This window comes from Carassius auratus, chromosome 38, assembly GCF_003368295.1.
Source record: "Carassius auratus strain Wakin chromosome 38, ASM336829v1, whole genome shotgun sequence".
In the NCBI taxonomy this organism is placed as follows: domain Eukaryota; kingdom Metazoa; phylum Chordata; class Actinopteri; order Cypriniformes; family Cyprinidae; genus Carassius; species Carassius auratus.
Window position 1 is genome coordinate 23,938,068 of NC_039280.1, and position 16,441 is coordinate 23,954,508.

General features: G+C 37.9%; 1 long non-coding RNA gene across 1 annotated transcript; it reads right to left on the bottom strand.

Moving 5' to 3' along the window:
- Positions 1-15,451: 15,451 nt before the first annotated feature.
- LOC113057559 (uncharacterized) lies at positions 15,452-16,119 on the bottom strand. Its single transcript, XR_003277843.1, has 3 exons — positions 15,919-16,119; positions 15,613-15,797; positions 15,452-15,470 (listed from the first exon to the last, which is right to left on the bottom strand). It is a non-coding gene; the product is annotated as an uncharacterized LOC113057559 (long non-coding RNA).
- Positions 16,120-16,441: the final 322 nt, after the last annotated feature.

Sequence of the window (16,441 nt, forward strand, 5' to 3'; positions counted from 1 at the left end):
GCGAGCCTCAAAGGATACCTGAAACCAAATTCCTTAACATACACACACACACACACACAAAAGAAACCTTTCTTTTTGTTCCTTACTTTTGTAAGTCCTTTATTAAATATGTATTTTATATGTTTGTGTATTGCATAAAATGGTTAATCCTGGGTAAATGGTTAAAGTGCTGACTTATAAGTGGAAATGCTTGATTTCAATCTTATACTTTCTCAAAAAGAAATGTTCTGCAACCCCCACACTCCTTGGTAGCTCGTAAAATTTTACGAGCTCACAGGACCACAGGACAGGAAACCTAATCCTTACAAAAGAATGATAGAATGTACTCAAATGTAGTCTTAATGTGTATAGTATTGTTTTTGCGGTACATTAGAGGTTTCCCATATAAATTGGGAATATCTGCAGTGTTATCATGTGTTAAACAAATCTTTAAATGTGTAATTCGATCTAAAAATTAGATCTTTGGTCATATATATATTATGTCTAGTCTTGTTCTAATCGTCATGCTTTGACAGACCCATTTATCTAGAGCAAAGTAATGAAAAATGTATTTAATCTGGAATAATGAACTTGCTTTAATATTCCTGATGAAATCGGACAGGCCCTAAATCATCAGGGGGTTGTCTCAACAGAGACAAAGGAACTTTCCCGCCGCTTCAGATCGCGGATGTTCATTGGGTGGTTCACGCGAAAAGAGGCGTGAACATCTCAAGCTATAAGAGTCGACCGAACAAGGTCCGCCTCTCTCTTGGTTCTTCGCTCTCTTTTTGCTTCTTCCTCTTCCCCGTTCTCGGATACGCTGCTCTCCAACGTTGTTTCCGCGCGGCCATAGGCCGCGCTCACAGCGCGAACCCCCTCAGCACAGGGGCTGAGAGAAAAAAGCCATTTTAATGGCTCCTTTGGAAGCTTTCGTTTCGTTCGTTTTCTTTTCTTTTCTTTACTAAGTTTATTCAACTATTCGCCTCTCCCACGCAAGGAAGACGAATTCTGGAACAATGTTTGTTGAACCTTTCAAATACCGCGCGAGGACAGAACAAAGGACCACGTGCTCCACGCTCACGCCAAGCGCAGCGTGCACGCGCGTCACATGGCCTCCGTTTCATGGCACATGGCTGTTTCAACGCGCAAAGCTCACAAGCTCGACGCCGATCTCACGCCACACTCACATGGGACACCTTTTGCAAGTATCACTTTCTCTATGGAGATTTAAATGCTGCTTTAAAGTGTTGTTATGATCTGATTTGTTGTTGGCTTCTAAAAGTTACTGACTATGATTTTCATACCTGAGCTCCTTATGTGATTCCATTCTATTTTCTCTCTCTCTCTCTCTCTCTTTCTCTCTCTTTTATTTGGATTCGTTATGTATTGTATAAAGCTTACTGTTTGTATTGTCGTACGCATATTTACTCTGTGTGATTTGTAGTTTGATGTATTACTAGTTTAATTATTAAAAACTCATATATAAAATGATTGGCTTTGGACTCCACCCCACTCACATTACGAGTCACTGAGATGTGTCTGATCTTTAGCTACAAGCTCTAAATTTAGAAACTAAATTTATCATAAGGATAGGATAATATTTTCATGGCCAGAGAATACTTTTCCTTGAATTATAAGGCGTGATAACTTTATTGAAAATTGATAGGTCTATAGTGGTGTGCTGGACATACCACGGTTTGATCTGCAATAATTTACAGTAAGAGATATCACAATAATTGATATGAAGAATGTAATATTGACATATTAATGAGTAAATTACAGTGCCCTGTGATTAGTATTGGTATTGGCAATTGAGCTATTTTTCATAATCAATAAAATTAAATGTAACTGTCATCTGAGATATATATTAATCAAATTCTTGATTAATTATTCAAATTCCCTATATATCATTTGAGTTAATTACTATGTAAAACTCATTGTTGTTACAACCCAGTGCGGCATGGAGTCCACTCCTGAACCTCAGAAGGACACCTCTGATGGGATTGAGTACATCAGGACCCTTGTGAAGGAGATCATTTAGACTTATGCCTCGGAACTCTTGGCTACTATTCCACACAATTCTCACAGGGGTTGAGGAGGAGTGAGGGTTCGGTGCAACCAGATGGCTGATGTACCATTTAGGTCCTTCCCAGTTGTTAATTTCCTCCCTTGTGAGTTTTGCAGCAGCCCCTCTTGAAACCATTTCATGTATCTGTTCTTTGTATGCAGCCTTCCACACAGGATCTTTCTCCAGACGTTTCTCAGTGTTTCTGAAGGTCGCCTCCACTGCCTGCCGATTGTTTGGCAGTGCTGTGAGGTCTGTCTTCCAGGGATAAGCTGCGTCCCAGTGGGGAGAGTTGCTGTGTTTGTCTGCCAGCACGTATGTTAGGCATTCTTTTATCTTTTCCAGGTCCCGCTCTTCCTTAAGGGTCATTTCTTTTCCTCCAGGGGGGCACCTACCACACTTGCAGCCACCACATTGAGGACTGCATGCAGCTCCGATGCTGTCCCACCTGAACCACTCGAAGACGTCTTTGTTGGCTGTTCCTGTGCTCCGGACAAGCGCATTTCCTTCCTCTTCCCGAGGTATGATGGTCTCTTTATACGCCATTGAGGCTGATCTCATGGTTCTCGCAAGGTGAGTCTCGGAGCAGTACACGGCCATGTCAACTGTCTCAATGAGATCGGGATGGGTTCCCCCAACGGTCTTTCCTAGGGGACCGTCCCAGAGAACGAGGTCTTCCACAATCCTGATTGGCTGGGGAACAAGACGACCTTCCCGATGACTGATAAGAAGGTCAATCTTTGTGGGACGGACCAGTTCGTCTCTGGGTACATTTGGGAAAAACTTCTGCAGTTGCTCGGCAGTGACTGATTGAGTCACTTCGGCGATGTTTTCCAGGCCATAGCAGAGAATTCTATGCTCTGCCACTTTTCCCTTGGATGTCTTCACCTTCAGCCGCAGGGAATATCTTTTGGTCAGGACAGTCTTCTTCATTCCCCCGATTCCATGGACTATAAGCCTGATGTTCTCACCGCACAGTCCAAGTTGATCGGCAGTTTCATTGGTGATATAATTGGTATCAGATGCGAGGTCGATTAGGGAGCCAATAAGGCAACCCGAGTTTGTCGTCACTTCCATCAGCATCATCACCACTGGATGTTCTTGCAGTGCATCTCCAGTCTTGGCACATACAGTTGATATTTTGTTTGAGAATGCATTCTTGTATTTCTCTCTTTGTTCTGGAGTAAGTTCTGCCAGAAACTCCTCTTGTTTGTTGGTTAGGCCAAGTTTCTTTCCTCCAATTTTTTTTGGTACTCTGCTCCTCACTGCTGTAGTCCTTCTTTGGAGTCGGTAGCTTAGGACACAGAAGGTAATTGTGGTCCGACACCCCTCCTTTCCGACAGTCTACTTTTGGGCAGAGGTATCTGGGTGTGCATCCTTTACCATCCTTGGGGTGGGGCCTCAAACACTTGGAGCACAACCCTAGCTTCTTCACATGGGCCCTTTTTCTTAAGAGATCTTGCTCCCTGAAGCTCTTGCACGCAAATAGCTTGCCAGCATGGGAGTCATCTTCACAGACAGTACAGCTGGGATAGTCGTCCTTCTGACCTGCTGTGGATTTAGTAAAAGCCTTCCTCCCTCTCTTATCTGGGTAGTCTGCAGCACCCTTTTCCACAGGGCCTTTGTCCACAGGGCTTGGCTCCAACTGATCCAATTCCTCAAGAATCTCCTCTTGCCTTTTCAAGAATCCTAGGAGGCAATCAAAATGATACTTTGGAGAGAACCTGTTTGCTGGGTCAGTTTTGTGCATAATCCACTCCTTCTTGAGTGAACTGGGAAGCTTGCTTTCAAGAGATTGAGCAACAACACGGTTCTTCACGGCATCCTCTTCACCAAGAATCTGGAGGTTGTACAGTGCTCTTTCAACAGCCTGGATCAGTTCAATGGTTTTTCTTGGATTGTTTCCTTTAACAGGGGGAAGAGACTGGACTTCACTGGTGATCATTAGGACTATTTTTGCTTTGTTCCCGAATTTGCTGTCCAGCAGCCTGAACATATCGTCGGTGGATCCACAGCTAGATAGGACGAGATCCTTCTTGACCTTTTCGTGGAGACTATTTAATAAGTGGAACTTTTTTATACATTCCACACCTTGTGGGTTACCCAATTCTTGTAGGTCCTCCCACTCAGTCTTCCAGCGGTAATAGTCCCTCATGTCACCAGAGAAAGTCGGTAGCCGTGCTCTTTCAAGGCTGATTTGAGGCTTGAGATTAAGGTTTCCTTTGGTCCTTTCCGGGCTGCTCTGCTGTGAGAGGGGCCGTGTGTTCATGTTCAATGCCCCCGCATACGTTTTGGGCTTCAGCTGGCGATCGGCAGATATGTCAGGGAGAGAGATGAAAGGAGCATATCGTATCGGATCACCAACCGCGCAGCTTTCATCTTCCAGGTTTCTTTCACTACCCTTCACTTGGTCTGCTTCGTCCTCCTCCAGTTTGTCAGACAACGCCAGGACCCTCTTCTTTAGTGTCTTGTGGCGTGTCCTGAGATCTAATGCCCTCGAACCAGGAACCAACTCCTTCCACTCTACTAGCATTTCTCTGAGTTCAATGACCTCTCTCTCAAGACCTCTATTTCTTAGCCTACGGTCCTTGACTGACTTCCGAGGGTTAACTTCCTCTTCCTCTGCCTGAGTGATGGCCGACTCAGCTGTTTTGACCTGCTTAAAAAACACTTCCTCTGCATAGCTGGTCCAAAAGGTTTCCTGGGTGGCATTCTTTACCTCGAGGAACCTGTTCTCACACTCCGCTGTCTTTTCATCAATTTGGTTTGCAGATTCTATGACCTCCTCATCCGTTGACTCTCTCAGGGCTTCAGCATACTCATGTCCCGCATCTATGACTTTAAAAAAGTCTGTCCTGAAAATCTTCCATTCACTGAGAACTTCAGTCGGTTCCAAGAGTCCCGGTTTGGTGAGAGTATGAGCCCTTTTGGTGAATGAAGCCTGTGCTCTTGATCGCACACTTTTAAGCTTTTCCAAGTCTGCCATTGTTACTCCCTTTGTGTTGACTGGAGAGACGTCAATGCCAATGTGCACACGAGCTCCTTTATCCTTGATCAACGGGCAGTTTGATTAATGATAAACTTGGGGTCAGTCAAAGAAGTGAGAGGCCAGCTGATCCTGGGTTGATTGAGCTTCCTTAATGAAGCAGTCCGTGGCTGTTTTTTGCTGCATTCAATCGAGTGCAGTGGGCCGCGGTTTATAACTGTTCGGTTCTTTAAGAATATCCCCACCGAACGGGGCGTCAGGAGAGGACACGTTGTTACAACTCGTAGTGGATTTTATTTATTCTTGGTTCATTTTTAATTACAGTTGATTAGTCCACAAATATCAGCAGCAGGTTATAAACCTGGAGAAATAGAGAGGTTATAATGTAAACAATACTGATAACCATAAAATCTAAATATAAATATAGATTACATAATATAAAATATACAAATATAAATAAAATATAAATTTCAATATAGTCAGTATTTAATCTTATAAATATCATAATATACTTTGTGTAGTCATTTAGTTTAAATACTAAGCACATGCATATTAACACAGTAATGCAACAACTTCACACACACCAAATATACAATGTCAATGTTACACATTAAACCAATAGCGTTCTCAGTCTGTTGGCTCAAAGTGAAAAACAGTGAGTGTAGTTCTAAGTGGCATCGCTGAGCATAGTAATCCATTACAAAATGTAAAGTGATCAACTACATTACCCATCCAGCACCGCAAACAGGAAGTAACTCGTGTGACAGTGAAACGCTCCAATTTCAAACATTTGCCTTTTTATAGCCACGGATACTATCGAACCGACAATATTAAACATCAGATCGCACACAAGGTTTTATCAGCGTGACCAAAGTAACAGTTATCAATCATACAAACCGCGCACATATAACGGCAGCACAGCAGTAACGCAACAGACAACTAACTCAATGGATAAAAACAGCAGCTTACCGGTGGCGCATCTCTCCTGACGACACAACATGCCAAAATGAATACTCGCTCCCACTTATAGCCCGCGCTCATTTATTACTGGATTTAACACACCTGTTTGGGATTTGACTGGTCCATGGTTCAATCAGGTAAGTGAAACCTCTCACCTATTATCCTGCGTTACATTACGAACACCCGTGACATAGTGAACGCAACACACTCGTTCAACACTACTACATATGCTCGTTCTATATGCTCGTATGAGGGGCCGTACAAGCCATAATTCATTCTGGCACTCTCACACACATACATTCTCCATTAACATACATATATTCTTGCTTTCACACACATACATTCTCCATTCACATACATATATTCTTGCTTTCACACACATACATTCTCCATTCACATACATATATTCTTGCTTTCACACACTTACATTATCCTTACACATACATATATTCTTTCTTTCACACACTTACATTCTCCTTACACATACATATATTCTTGCTTTCACACACTTACATTCTCCTTACACATACATATATTCTTGCTTTCACACACTTACATTCTCCTTACACATACATACATTTCTACTCTCTCTCACGCACATACATTCTCCTTTCACATACATATATTTCTACTCTTACACACATACATTTTCCTTTCACATACATACATTTCTACTCTTTCTCACACACATACATTCTCCTTACACATACATTTACTTCTATCTTTTTTGGTATTCATTACTTCCTGTTTAAGCAGGAAATCATTCTCAGACCAGGAAATACATGATCAGCTCTTCCTCACAATTTTACAGTTATGCTATTCAAAGTCATCCTTCTTTCTTTTCAAGTACATATTTTAAGTTTTTAACTTGAGCATATCATTATGCAACCTATGTGTACAGATATGTGTACAAGTGTTAAGACACTGATTTTGATTGTATTAACAGGGCTTAATGCTAAATAAGTTTTCTACTGGTCCGGTTCGGCCAGTGGTTTAATTTTTTTTACTTGCCCTGGCAAAATTTTCACAGGACTTGCCACAATCAATCAATCAATCAATCAATCAATAAGACTTTTTTTTTCATTGTTGACTGTAACATTGTATTGTAATAAATAATAACCATTTTGCACAAATAGGTACAATAGTTCAAAGATAAAACTAAAATAAACCATTCTTTTTCAGGCCTAACTATTCCAGTTAAGGATGCACTGATCAGGATTTTATTTATTTTACAATTAAATGAGCCGATTCCCATTCTCATTGCCAATTTATTTAGTTCTTATTCTTTTTCTCTTTTTTGTTTTTTGTTTTTACATTTTTTAAATGTTTATTTTGCTCTGTTACTGGCCAAACTAACCTTGAGCAAATAAACAAACAATATATGCAACATGAAGCAAGTGCACAAAACAAAAACATCAGATGGGCTGAATTAATATTTTATTATTACTATTTATTATTATTAGTTTTATTTCCTTAATTATATGTGTGTGTGTCTGCACTATGTTTGTACTTTCTGTACTGGAAGCTCCTGACAAAATTTCTTCTGTGTGTAAACACTTGGCAATAAAGCGCTTTCTGATTCCGATGAAACTGCTAATTCAATCTCTGACAGCAGGAGGCGCTTATAGAACACTAGTCTAGCACTGAGTTATTGCTGCACGCAGAGCTGTGCAATTGAATAAATAAGTAAATAAAAATATAAAAATAAACCACAATGAGTCTTGGGTTATTTAAATAATATAAAGTTATCGCTGTCCCTAACTTGCTGCCTCCCACTTAATTCACTTCCTAAATTAAATTTAAAAAAAAAGAAAAAAATATTCCTTGGACGCTTATAATACGTCCATCTGGCAACATGACTGAGGCTAAGCTCGCGTTCTCAATCACAACTAGCTTAAATGACGAGGCCATGCAACCTTTTCAGGATGATAATATTTAATTATGTATTTTTTAAAACCCAGATAGCTTGCTGAAATACTTCTGCGGCTGCCTCATCTACCTCAGCCATCCTGATCAAGACCTGTCACTGTGAGTCTGATCGCACCTAACCTGCCTTCCGTTTCCACTACACGCCTTCCGTTTCAACTAAACGCCTTCTGTTTCCACTATACTCTCTCTCACATACATACATACTCTCTCTCGCACATACATACATACTCTCTCTCGCACATACACACATACTCTCTCTCGCACATACATACATTCTTCTCTTACATACATACATTCTATATATGTGTGTGTATATGTATGTGAAAGGAGAATGTATGTGTGTGAGAGTAGAAATAAATGTATGTCTGTATGTGTAAGGAGAATGTATAAGTGTGAAAGCAAAAATATATGTATTTGTAAGGAGAATGTATGTGTGTGTGAAAACAAAAATATATGCATATGAAAGGAGAATGTATGTGTGTGTAAGAGTAGAAATGTATGCATGTGTAAGAAGAATGTAAGTGTGTGAGAGTGCCAGAATGAATTAAGTCTTGTACAGCCCCTCATATGCTCGTTCAACACTACTACAGTATAACCGATGCATACTAGCAGAGCTGGGTAGATTACTTATGAATTGTAATCAGTTACTGATTACAGATTACATGAAAAAAAAATTGTAATCAGTAATATAATCTCTTAGATTACACCGTTTTGGTAACGTAATCTGATTACTTTTGGATTACATTTAGATTGGAATTGTGCTAACCTTTATTTGATATCACATATACACATATATATATATATATATATATATATATATTTTTTTTTTTTTTAATTCAGCAAGAAGAGCCACAGTAGCTTCTTTTTCAACTGCAATTTATGGAGAGTTAAGACTTACAAAATACTAACACTAATTTACCTTGCTGTTAGAGTTTGCTAGTAATACTGAAAAAAAAAAAAGCTTTTTCATGTTCTTCGGACAAGTAAATCAATCATGCACTTGTCAGAGTAAAAAAGTTAATTATTATTATTTTTTGTATTTTTTTTTGGCACACATGTAATTTATTCTGAAGCAGTCTAATCAGTGCTCTATCAGATATTACTTTAATCAGTATATTTTTGATATTTGCCTTAAATTGATTGCTGTTACGCTTTTTAACTTAAAAAGATTAAACTTTCTAACTTTTAAAAGGTAAATGGAGATGTCTACATTTACGTTGAATTCTTACATGTTATCCTTACATTAAATTAGAATAATAAGACATTATGGTTGTTATCATTATTAAAATGAAATCAGTATCAACAAACTCCTTCTGTCCAAATTAATAAATTATGTTATTAGAATAATGTTTTACTTTTTTGACATACAAAATATGAAATGATAAAAAAATACACTGATACTTTTAAATATTATATTAAACCACCAGTAGGTGAAGTAATGAGTGAATCGTTGATTCAACCGATTCTTTTAAACTGCTGATTCATTCGATAAATGAAGCAAGTAAACGTTTTTATGAATGGCTAATTGAATCATTGACTCATTTAAAAATGAATCATTTCGTAATGAAAGACTCTTGCTCACAGATGTCCGACTGTTCTGCTTTGGCTTTGCTTAGAACTATTTTTTGTTTGAAATGGAACAAAAACGACCCATAATGTGTCTAAAATGTAAGTCAGTTAATATTACTTGTTTATTTAACTGAGGATGTATAAAATCAATATCACATTTGCAATCGAGCTGAAAGTTGGTCGTGGTCGTGTGATGTTGCACATATTATACAGAATATTTATATTTTTTCACCCGCAGATTTCTTTGTGTGTGCTGTTCTTATAGTTTTGATTTCTCCGCGAGTCAGACAGACTGCTCGAGCCTCAACTGACGTGACCTTGATACTGTCAATACATTATCTGTTATTAGTCACCGTTTACACTTAAAGTAATAAAATCAAAATCATTCTGTTCAAAGTTTCGGCGCCCTAGTTATTGTTTGTTATTAAAAGTTTGATCAGGTTCACAATTCACACAGATCACAATTCTCTTTCACTTGCCCCTTCACAAAATCCACTTGTCCCGGACAAGCGTTAAATGAGCCCTGGGCCCCTGGCTAATATATAGAGACCATTTCCAGGTCAAATATTCCATCTCAAAACACTTGAAGTGCATAAGGTAACGTTAGTAACAATGAAGATAAATAAACATTAATTAAAAATATATTAAAGGACATGAAATTCCCAGCAATAACTTTGATAGGTCAAAGAACTCCATGGACAGCAAATTAATCCATGGTAGGCAGAGTTTACACTGAATAGTGATATTTTCCCCGTGTATTTCTTTAAAAATTAAATGGTCTGAACATCCAGTGATTAAACGCTGCGTTCCCCTCCATCTTCCATTATCTTATTGCTGATTTATTCTGAACGTGATTCTGATACCCCTCCCCGTCTCCGCCAGAAAAAAAACTAGAAGAATCACAACTGTATTTAAGCGGCAGGTTTATTAAGAAAAAATATAAATGTTAAAAAAAAAAAAATATTAGGAGAATCAATGAATTTTGAATGACTTATTACCATTGTGTAAATAATATGTAATCATGTAATCCATAAAAAAGTAACTGTAGTTTGATTACGAGTACTTTAAAAAGTAGTTTAGTCTAATTACAAGTACTTGAGTTTTGGAATCTGATTACGTAATCCAGATTACATGTAATCCGTTACTACCCAGCTCTGCATACTAGTGGTAGAGTGATTGGCTGGTTTAAAAATCCAATGACACTATACAATTGCTGATATATAATTTTCTTTTTTAACCAGACATTTTATTATTATTTTTATTTTTTTTGTCATGTCTGTTCAGATGCCTTGTTCCTGTTTTATTATTTTCTTGTTCCTCTTATGTGATCTTGGGATTTTTTGGGTGGTGAGGGGGGGATGAAAGTTGCGTGAGTTCCTCCATCTGTGTGTCTCTCTGTACTAGGGTTGCCAAATATGAGACACAACATCAGGACCGATCGAGGTGCAGAGAAGATTTTTCCTCAGATTCTTGAGAGGGGAAAATTTGTGATAAATCGGGCTAAAATTCCTATAGTGTGAACCAGACTTATGGATCGTACACTACTAGACTGAGTTCTTCAGATCACAACAAATGCACACAGAAGCATGTACACTGTTGCTGAGCATTGCATGACAAATGAAAACAATATGTGTTCTAAAATTGGCTCAAAATATTGAAAAGAGTCTGTGACAATCATACACTATGTGATTTTCGCAATATATGGGACATGAACACATGAACTTCAATCTCCAGAGCTGCTCTAAGAGTGACTTCACAAGCTTTTTATCATTTAATAATAATAATAATAATAATAATAAACTACTGTTAAATAAACACTAAAATAAAAGTGAAACTGAAAGACCCTCACAAAAACCCACCAAAATAAATGCCTGATCTAGCCTGAATAAATGATGATATAAATATCTAATTGTTTAATACTAAAATTAAATTCTTAAGTAATAATTATAATATTTCTTAGTCATATCATACAGCTAAGATATTTGTGCTATTGAGCAGAATCTTATTTGAAAAAAAAAAAAAATGTTTTGCAATGTTTTGTTTAAATAACCCTGCTGATAATTTTATTATTATTTTTATTTTTTTTGCTAAACTCCCAGCTAACACCAGCCTAAACTGGTTGGCTGGTTTAAAATGGAATTAGCTGGTTCTAACTGGTAATTTATGCTCCACCTCCAAAAATAACCAGTTAGGATGACCTTAGATGTTCAGCAGGGATATTTTTATTGCATTTTAAAATATGGATTAAATATGTTTTTTGTGGGTGGGTGGGTGGGTGGGGGGGGGTCTAGTGGAAAGGGGGTGACCCATATTTGGTAACCCAAGTACAGAGAGACGAACAGATGGAGATACTCACATACGCAACTTTCATCCCAAGCTTCAGCTGAACAAGCTTCAGTTTATGTTGCAAAATGTATATATTGTACACTATTTAAAGGGTTAGTTCACCCAAAAATGAAAATGATGTCATTAATGACTCACCCTCACGTCGTTCCAACCCGTAAGACCTCCATTCATCTTCAGAACACAGTTTAAAATATTTTAGATTTAGTCCGAGAGCTTTCTGTCCCTCCATTGAAAATGTATTTAAAGTATTATAATAAACCAGAATAAACTTTGCACTGCTGTGTGTGATTGTGTCAAGGATCAGACAATTACACATGTGCATCTTGAAAAGCAGATGTTTTGGAAAGTGCTACACTAAATTTTTCTGCTATCTAGTGGTTTGGAGGAAAATATTATCAAAGGCGCCTTTTACCCGTTGTACCCTACTGTTGTTTACTCACCAGTCCACATGTCATTTTGCACCCAGTGGTGTGCTTAAATGTGGTGTTTATTGAGCAGAGCAGAGTAGGTGTTTTCAATCCATTCAATTAAGTCATGCTCATGCAGTGGACTGTGGGATTGATGGCGGATCAGATAATGCACTGGAAGTGTCCAGAGCCATATAGAGAGAGAGTTGCGACAACGGAAGTTCGAAATGTTTGGTTGTCACGTGATTCGTGTAGACTTCAAATAGTTCCAGGAAGTGCGTTGGCGGCCATTCAAACTGATAAGAGTAGAGTGACAGAACTGCGATTTCTGGTAATAAGAAGTCAATAAATGCATTTATTTTATATGTTTATACAACACACACTGACATATGTATGTAGCATGAGTATGTAGTTATAGCGATGTTGCTTTTAAAATATCAAATCGGGTAATATTTGAGGATTAGTGTTCAATTACCGTTATTTTAAAAACGTATTTCAGGCTAACGTTAAGTTTTATAAACACGGGTTACTGTTGCCTTTTTATGTTACATATTGTCCATTTTTTCACTGATCTAATGTTAACTCATGTCATATTGATGACTTTCAGGTAGTACAGAGACAGGCTGGTGACAGGTGATTTTCAGCTCGCACCGCACTATGGGTCAATTAACTGTTACCAGCAGTAATTAGCATGTTAAATAAATGTAAAATGAAGCTTACTGTTTATAATTCTTACAATTACATATAGTAATATAATTATGTATTATAAATAATATACCTATTACAGTATTGTTCAAAATAATAGCAGTACAATGTGACTAACCAGAATAATCAAGGTTTTTCATATATTTTTTTATTGCTACGTGGCAAACAAGTTACCAGTAGGTTCAGTAGATTCTCAGAAAACAAATGAGACCCAGCATTCATGATATGCACGCTCTTAAGGCTGTGCAATTGGGCAATTAGTTGAATTAGTTGAAAGGGGTGTGTTCAAAAAAATAGCAGTGTGGCATTCAATCACTGAGGTCATCAATTTTGTGAAGAAACAGGTGTGAATCAGGTGGCCCCTATTTAAGGATGAAGCCAACACTTGTTGAACATGCATTTGAAAGCTGAGGAAAATGGGTCGTTCAAGACATTGTTCAGAAGAACAGTGTACTTTGATTAAAAAGTTGATTAGAGAGGGGAAAACCTATAAAGAGGTGCAAAAAATGATAGGCTGTTCAGCTAAAATGATCTCCAATGCCTTAAAATGGAGAGCAAAACCAGAGAGACGTGGAAGAAAACGGAAGACAACCATCAAAATGGATAGAAGAATAACCAGAATGGCAAAGGCTCAGCCAATGATCACCTCCAGGATGATCAAAGACAGTCTGGAGTTACCTGTAAGTACTGTGACAGTTAGAAGATGTCTGTGTGAAGCTAATCTATTTTCAAGAATCCCCCGCAAAGTCCCTCTGTTAAAAAAAAGGCATGTGCAGAAGAGGTTACAATTTGCCAAAGAACACATCAACTGGCCTAAAGAGAAATGGAGGAACATTTTGTGGACTGATGAGAGTAAAATTGTTCTTTTTGGGTCCAAGGGCCACAGGCAGTTTGTGAGACGACCCCCAAACTCTGAATTCAAGCCACAGTACACAGTGAAGACAGTGAAGCATGGAGGTGCAAGCATCATGATATGGGCATGTTTCTCCTACTATGGTGTTGGGCCTATTTATCGCATACCAGGGATCATGGATCAGTTTGCATATGTTAAAATACTTGAAGAGGTCATGTTGCCCTATGCTGAAGAGGACATGCCCTTGAAATGGTTGTTTCAACAAGACAATGACCCAAAACACACTAGTAAACGGGCAAAGTCTTGGTTCCAAACCAACAAAATTTATGTTATGGAGTGGCCAGCCCAATCTCCAGACCTTAATCCAATTGAGAACTTGTGGGGTGATATCAAAAATGCTGTTTCTGAAGCAAAACCAAGAAATGTGAATGAATTGTGGAATGTTGTTAAAGAATCATGGAGTGGAATAACAGCTGAGAGGTGCCACAAGTTGGTTGACTCCATGCCACACAGATGTCAAGCAGTTTTAAAAAACTGTGGTCATACAACTAAATATTAGTTTAGTGATTCACAGGATTGCTAAAAAAAAAATGTTTGTACAAAATAGTTTTGAGTTTGTACAGTCAAAGGTAAACACTGCTATTTTTTTGAACACACCCCTTTCAACTAATTGCCCAATTGCACAGCCTTAAGAGCGTGCATATCATGAATGCTGGGTCTTGTTTGTTTTCTGACAATCTACTGAACCTACTGGTAACTTGTTTGCCACGTAGCAATACAAAATATACTAAAAACCTTGATTATTCTGGTTAGTCACATTGTACTGCTATTATTTTGAACAATACTGTATATCTAGTATAATTCTTACAATACTTATTCATGTACACAATATATTCAGGTTTAAAACAACTTAAGCATACTCGTATATAAACATGTACACTGCCATTCAAAAGTAATGATGCTGAAAATTCAGGTTGGCATCACAGGAGTATATTCCATTTTAAAATAGAAAACAGTTATTTTAAGTTGTAATTATACAATTAACTATTTACAGCAATTCATGAATACATTTCTACTAAATTTAATAGCATGACAAGCATTTTGTATGTGTCCTTTCTTTAATGTTGTCCTTGCATAGTCTCCACCGTGGTTTACTGTGCTGCATGGGGATGCTCCACTCAGTCAGAGAAAGGTGTGCGAATGTATGGCTTCCCCGCTGACATAGAGAGGAGAAAATAATGGTTGGCTCAAGTCAGCAGGAGCAATCTAAATACAAATAAAATAAATACAATAACAAAAAATTGTTAGGTAATTATACTTACATTTATTTGCACTTTTTTACATTGACAATGTTTTACTAGAAATAAGGAACAAGCAAAGCCTTGCAAAACCCAGGGAGCTGAGACTCATGGTGAGACATTGCAGGGAGTCATCAGTGTTACTTATAACTGTGCATTTAACCACCATGTGATATGTACTGTATGTGGGTAGACAAAAAAAAGGTGTGTGTGGAAACTAAACTGAAGTCAGTATGCAGTTTATGCGGCAATGCAATTTGTCATGACCAAAAAATTCAAGAGTAGGCTGAGACCAGATGCTATTCCCACAATCTTTGTACATCGTCCTGTGGTCAAAAAGAGGAGTGCCCTGCTCCACGATGCACCCCTAGACCTGTGAACATACAAGAAATGGCTGCTGATTACAGCTATGTAATTTCAGGTGATTCATATATAATAAGTACAAACTCGTACTAGTTGAAGTAAAGTGATGTGATATTTTCATTATTTAAAATTAGCAAAACCATGTATTCTACCTCTATCAGTTTCAAAGGTTGAGGAAAAAAGAACGAGGACACTCAGAGAAGGGAAAGTGAGAGTGAAGAAAAAGGACATGGCTAGAGAGGAGAGACAGGGACAGGTGACACTGCCCAGACAACCAGCAGCAAGTCAATCAGCAGCCAGTCAGCATTCCTGTGAACCATCAGCCAGTTACCTGGGTCTATTTAAAAAATTTAAGAGACAAGAAAAAAAAATAAAGATCAAGCAATGCAAAGGCAGCACTAAGAAAAATAATGAAAATTCAGCTATCAAAAAAAAAAGGTCCCCTCAGCTCTCCTGACCTGCATCATCACTGATGCTCCATCACAGAACACTTCAGTGGCACCACTAATCCTCCACCCACCAGAACCCACATAATGTTACAGTATGTTACTTTTATACACTAACAAGTTTAAGTATATAATACAGTATTATTATATAATATAGACAGGTAATAGTAAATGAATCACAATGACTAAAAACACTCCACCCATGTTTTTGCAAACTCAATTCACTCTAAATGTATATCAATAGGGTGCATTTTATTATTAAGTAATTTAATACGTGTAATAAGGAACAAACTTTATAACCTCATTTTTACCACTTCCACTCACCGCTGTCACACGTTATATTGAACTAACGTAATAGGCTATGTAACGTTAGCTAACTTTCCCCACCCTGCAAAAAAATGTTTATACTCCTTTTTTTTCTAATTGCAAACACGATGGATGAAACTGAATTATGAGAACAGATTTTACAATTATTAGGGTGTTCGTTACTAACTTTATTCAGCTCCAGTCCTAGCCTAATCTGTTAGTTATCTGA